Genomic DNA, 5,831 nt, shown 5'->3' on the forward strand with positions numbered 1-5,831 from the left:
ATTATTATTAATATATATAGATATATTTTTTTTTCTTTTTGAATAAATCAATAATGAATACTAAATAGAAATTAAAAGAATAATTAAGAGAGAAATAGAGAAATGATAATAATAATGAAATAATAAAATAACAGATTAATTTGTGGGTTGTCTCCCACTAAGCGCTTTGTTTAAATGTCGCAAGCTCGACAAAGAAACTGTTAAATATTGTCTATGAGTCCTGGGGGCGTTTCGTCTAAGTGTAGAATTTGCGAATCCTCGTTGGTTTCCGCATAGTGATAATGTTTCAGACGTTGCCCGTTTACGGTGAACGGTTCTGTAGATTGTCCTTTAATTTCTACCGCTCCACTGGGAAAGATTTTAGTGATATGGAAAGGTCCTGACCATCTGGATCGTAGTTTTCCCGGGAATAATTTTAGTCTGGAGTTAAATAAGAGTACTGCGTCGCCTTGCTTGAAGATTTTCCTTGATATACGCTTATCATGCCATTGTTTTGTTCTTTCCTTATAGATTTTGGCATTTTCATAGGCGTCTCTTCTGAGTTCCTCTAATTCGTTTATGTCAAGGATTCTCTTTTCACCGGCGGCTTTATAATTCAAATTTAAATTTCTAATAGCCCAATAGGCTTTATGTTCCAATTCTACCGGGAGGTGACAGGATTTTCCATAAATGAGCTTAAATGGGGTCGTCCCTATGGGAGTTTTATAAGCAGTTCGGTATGCCCATAAAGCTTCTGGTAATTTCAATGACCAATCTTTCCTTGAAGTGGCGACCGTTTTTTCTAGTATTTGCTTGATTTCTCTGTTAGATACTTCCACTTGTCCACTGGTTTGAGGGTGGTAAGGTGTTGCTATCCTATGTCTCACTCCATATTTAAGTAGTAGTTTTTCGAGTACCTTGGATATAAAGTGCGATCCACCATCACTGACTACTATCCTTGGGATGCCAAATCTCGGAAATATTATATTTTTAAAGAGTCTAGTTACTGCTCGGGTGTCATTAGTTGGAGAAGCTATAGCTTCGATCCACTTTGATACGTAGTCAACCGCCACGAGTATGTATTTGTTACCGAAAGAGGACGGAAACGGTCCCATGAAGTCTATTCCCCACACGTCAAAAATCTCTACTTCCAAAATACCTTTTTGTGGCATCTCGTCACGTCTAGATATGTTTCCCGTGCGTTGACATCTGTCACATTCCTTAATAGCCGCATGTACGTCCTTCCATATAGTTGGCCAATAAAAGCCTGCTTGTAGGATTTTAGAGCAGGTCTTGGATGTACTTGTGTGTCCACCATAAGGCGCGGAGTGACAGTGTTGGATTATATTTTCTACCTCTTCTTCGGGTACACATCGACGGAAAATGCCATCGGGACCTCTTTTGGAAAGTAAGGGATCATCCCAGTAATAGTGTTTTATGTCGTGGAAGAATCTTTTCTTCTGCTGGTAAGATAAAGTAGGTGGAACTATTCCGGCAGCTAAATAATTAACTAGATCAGCGTACCATGGTATGACAGATATAGCTAAGGTGGTTTCTACTTGCATGTCGGAGTTGTTCTCTTCCAAAGTAGCTATGAGTTTGTCATACGAGAAATCATCATTAATGGATGTTCTTTCTGGTTCAAGGTTCTCAAGTCTAGAGAGGTGGTCTGCTACTACGTTCTCAGTTCCTTTCTTGTCCTTGATTTCTAAGTCGAATTCTTGTAGTAACAAGATCCATCTTAGGAGTCTAGGTTTAGCATCCTTTTTTGTTAGAAGGTACCTGATAGCAGCGTGATCAGTGTAAACTATTATTTTGGCTCCTACCAAGTAAGAACGAAATTTATCTAGCGCAAATACTACTGCTAGGAGTTCTTTCTCGGTTGTGGCATAATTTATCTGCGCTTCATCCAGGGTTCTGCTAGCGTAATATATAACATGGAGCTTTTTATCCTTTCTTTGTCCTAAAACAGCACCTACAGCATAATCACTGGCATCGCACATTATTTCGAATGGTTCATTCCAGTCTGGTGTCTGCATAATGGGTGCGGAGATCAATGCTTGTTTAAGAGTTTGAAATGCTTTTAAACAGTTATCGTCGAATATGAATTCAGCATCTTTCATTAATAGTCCGGTTAAGGGTTTAGTTATCTTAGAGAAGTCTTTGATGAATCGTCGGTAGAAACCGGCGTGTCCTAAAAAGCTTCGTACTTCTCTCACGGTTCTTGGGGGTTGAAGATTTTCGATTACCTCTATTTTGGCTTTGTCTACTTCAATTCCTCTGTTCGAGATGATGTGTCCTAAAACAATTCCTTCTTGTACCATAAAGTGGCACTTTTCCCAATTAAGTACTAAGTTTACTTTTACACATCGTTCAAGAACTCTTTCCAGGTTTTCAAGGCATTCTTCGAAACTTTGTCCGTATACAGAAAAGTCATCCATGAATACTTCCATGATGTTTTCGAGAAAGTCGGCGAAAATTGCCATCATGCATCTTTGAAAAGTTGCAGGAGCATTACACAGACCAAACGGCATTCGTCTATACGCGAAGGTACCAAAAGGGCATGTGAATGTTGTCTTTTCTTGGTCATCAGGGTGAATTGGTATTTGAAAGAAGCCTGAATAACCGTCTAAATAACAGAAATGTGAATGTTTAGCTAATCGTTCTAACATTTGGTCAATGAATGGTAAAGGGAAATGATCTTTTCGGGTTGCTTTGTTTAGTTTCCTATAATCAATGCACATTCTCCATCCCGATTCGATTCGTTTAGTTATAGTTTCTCCTTTTTCGTTTTCAATAACGGTTATGCCTCCTTTCTTTGGTACAACGTGTACAGGACTGACCCATTTGCTATCAGATATAGGATATATAATACCTGCTTCTAATAACTTGGTTATTTCTTTCTTTACTACCTCACTTAGGATCGGATTTAGTCTTCTCTGGTGTTCCCTAGAGGTTTTACCGTCTTCTTCTAACATGATGCGATGCATACAAATAGAAGGGCTTATTCCTTTAAGATCGGTTATGTGGTATCCTAGTGCGGTTGGATATTTTCTTAAGATATGTAGGAGTTTTTCTGTTTCGAGTCTTCCTAGATCTGCATTGACTATCACGGGTCGTTCAAGTTCTAAGTCTAGGAATTCATATCTCAGATTTTTGGGAAGTGTTTTCAAATCAGGGGTTGGTTTGTTAAGACACTGCGTAGGATCTGGTGTTATTGCTAAGCATTGTTTAGATTTGTCTTCTAAAAGATGGTCTGATGATTTGTCTTCTCCTGACTCTGCTTCTTTTATGCATTCATCGATGATATCCATGAAGTAACATGTATCTTCTATTGCAGGTGCTTTCAAGAATTTGGAAAGAATGAATTCAATTTTCTCTTCACCTACTTCGAAGGTGAGTCGTCCTCGTTTTACGTCTATGATTGCACCGGCAGTTGCTAAGAATGGTCTTCCTAGTATAATAGGTGTAGTATCATCTTCTCTAATGTCCATAATTGTGAAGTCAGTGGGAATGTAAAACTGACCTATGCGTACGGGAACGTTTTCAAGGATTCCTACAGGATATTTGATGGAACGATCCGCTAGTTGTACAGACATCTTGGTCGGTCTTAATTCTCCCATTTCCAGTCTCTTACATATGGATAGAGGCATAACGCTAATTCCGGCTCCTAAATCGCATAAGGCTTTGTCGATGACAAATTTTCCTATGTGACAGGGTATAGAGAAGCTACCTGGATCCTTGAGTTTAGGGGGCATGTTTTGGATTATAGCGCTACATTCGGCAGGGAGTGTAACGGTTTCGCTATCCTCAAGTTTCCTTTTATTAGAAAGAATTTCTTTTAAGAATTTAGCATATGAGGGCATCTGCGTAATAGCTTCGGTAAATGGGATTGTAACGTTTAATTGCTTAAGGAGATCAACAAATTTTCTAAATTGGCCTACATCTTTGGTTTTAACAAGCCTTTGAGGGTAAGGTATAGGTGGTTTGTAAGGTGGTGGAGGTACATAAGGTTCCTTCTTTTCTAGGGTATCCTTATTACTCTCTTCCTTTTCCTTAGGTTCACTTTCCTCAGTAGATTTCTTAGGGTTTTGGTTTTCTATCCTTGGATCAGACGGTCCTTCCACTTCCGTTCCACTTCTTAATATAATTGCATGAGCTTGGCTTCTCGGATTAGGTTGGGGCTGTCCAGGGAATGTACCGGTTGGTGCAGCAGTAGGTGCTTGTTGTTGAGCTACTTGAGATATTTGGGTTTCTAACATTTTGTTATGCGTAGCCAAGGCATCTACTTTGCTTGCTAGTTGTTTAAGTTGTTCGCCAGTGTGTATGTTCTGGTTTAAGAAATCTTTATTGGTTTGTTGTTGGGAAGCTATAAAGTTTTCCATCATGATTTCCAAGTTGGATTTTCTAGGGGTATTATTGTTAGGATTTGGTTTCTGATATCCCGGAGGTATAGATGGGGTTTGATTCGGAGACTGTCCAGGTGCGTATAAAGCATTATTACTCTTATATGAAAAGTTTGGATGGTTCTTCCAATTTGGGTTATAGGTATTCGAATAGGAGCTTCCTTGAGCATAGTTTACTTGCTCTGTTTGGATTCCAGTCAAGAGTTGACATTCCGCAGGAGTGTGGCCTTGGATTCCACAGACCTCGCAATTCTGAGTTATAGCAACCACGGCGGTTGGTGGTGATACGTTTAAACTTTCAATTTTCTGGACCAAAGCATCCACTTTTGCATTAACGTGATCAAGGTTACTTATCTCGTACATGCCAGTTTTCGGTTGAGGTTTTTCCACTGTTGTTCGTTCGGTTCCCCACTGATAGTGGTTTTGGGCCATGCTCTCGATAAGCTGGTAAGCATCAGCATAAGGTTTGTTCATTAGTGCACCACCTGCAGCGGCGTCTATTGTTAACCTTGTATTGTATAAGAGACCATTATAAAATGTGTGAATTACTAACCAGTCTTCCAAACCATGGTGTGGGCAAAGTCTCATCATGTCTTTGTATCTTTCCCATGCTTCGAAAAGAGACTCGTTGTCTTTCTGTTTAAATCCGTTTATCTGGGCTCTTAACATAGCTGTTTTGCTTGGCGGAAAATATCGGGCAAGAAAAACTTTCTTCAACTCGTTCCATGTGGTGACTGAGTTGGAAGGTAGAGATTGAAGCCATCTTCTAGCGCTATCTCTTAATGAGAAAGGAAAAAGACGAAGTCGAATTGCCTCTGAAGTGACACCATTAGCTTTAACAGTATCAGCATATTGAACAAATATGGATAAATGAAGGTTTGGATCTTCGGTAAGATTTCCAGAGAATTGGTTCTGTTGCACAGCCTGCAACAGTGAAGGTTTAAGTTCAAAGTTGTTTGCTTCGATTGCGGGCGGAGCAATACTTGAATGCGGTTCATCTTGCGATGGAGCGGCGTAATCTCTAAGAGCACGAGCTGGTTCTGCCATCTCGGTTAAAGAAGGAAAAATGTTTTTGATATCAGGAAGGTTTATAGAAGGGAGATCGTTTTCAGCACGATATTCCCGAATTCGTCGTAAGACTCGGAGATATAGTTCGATATCGTTGATTCGTAAATAGAGCGGTTCGCCTTGAGAGCGAGTGCGTGGCATACAAATCAACGAAAGAAAGAATAGAAGGAAAAAGAAACCTTAGTCTCTACAGCGTAACGGAAGAGTTACGATATCGATTGAATAGAAGTCCCCGGCAACGGCGCCAAAAACTTGATCGCTCGACTGTGTGAGTCGAGAATGGGATACAAACTGCAAGTGCACAGTTCTATCGCGTAGTTTTAAAAGATATCGATCCCACAGGGACTTATGAATCGATGTACCGTTATCTAAGGTTAC

At 39.8% G+C, this 5,831-nt stretch overlaps 1 pseudogene; it reads left to right on the forward strand.

The window, feature by feature from the left end:
• Nucleotides 1-4,947: 4,947 nt before the first annotated feature.
• Nucleotides 4,948-5,047, forward strand: LOC127109157 (uncharacterized; annotated as a pseudogene).
• The last annotated feature ends 784 nt before the right edge of the window (nt 5,048-5,831 follow it).

This window comes from Lathyrus oleraceus, chromosome 7 (genome assembly GCF_024323335.1).
Source record: "Lathyrus oleraceus cultivar Zhongwan6 chromosome 7, CAAS_Psat_ZW6_1.0, whole genome shotgun sequence".
NCBI classification, from domain to species: domain Eukaryota; kingdom Viridiplantae; phylum Streptophyta; class Magnoliopsida; order Fabales; family Fabaceae; genus Lathyrus; species Lathyrus oleraceus.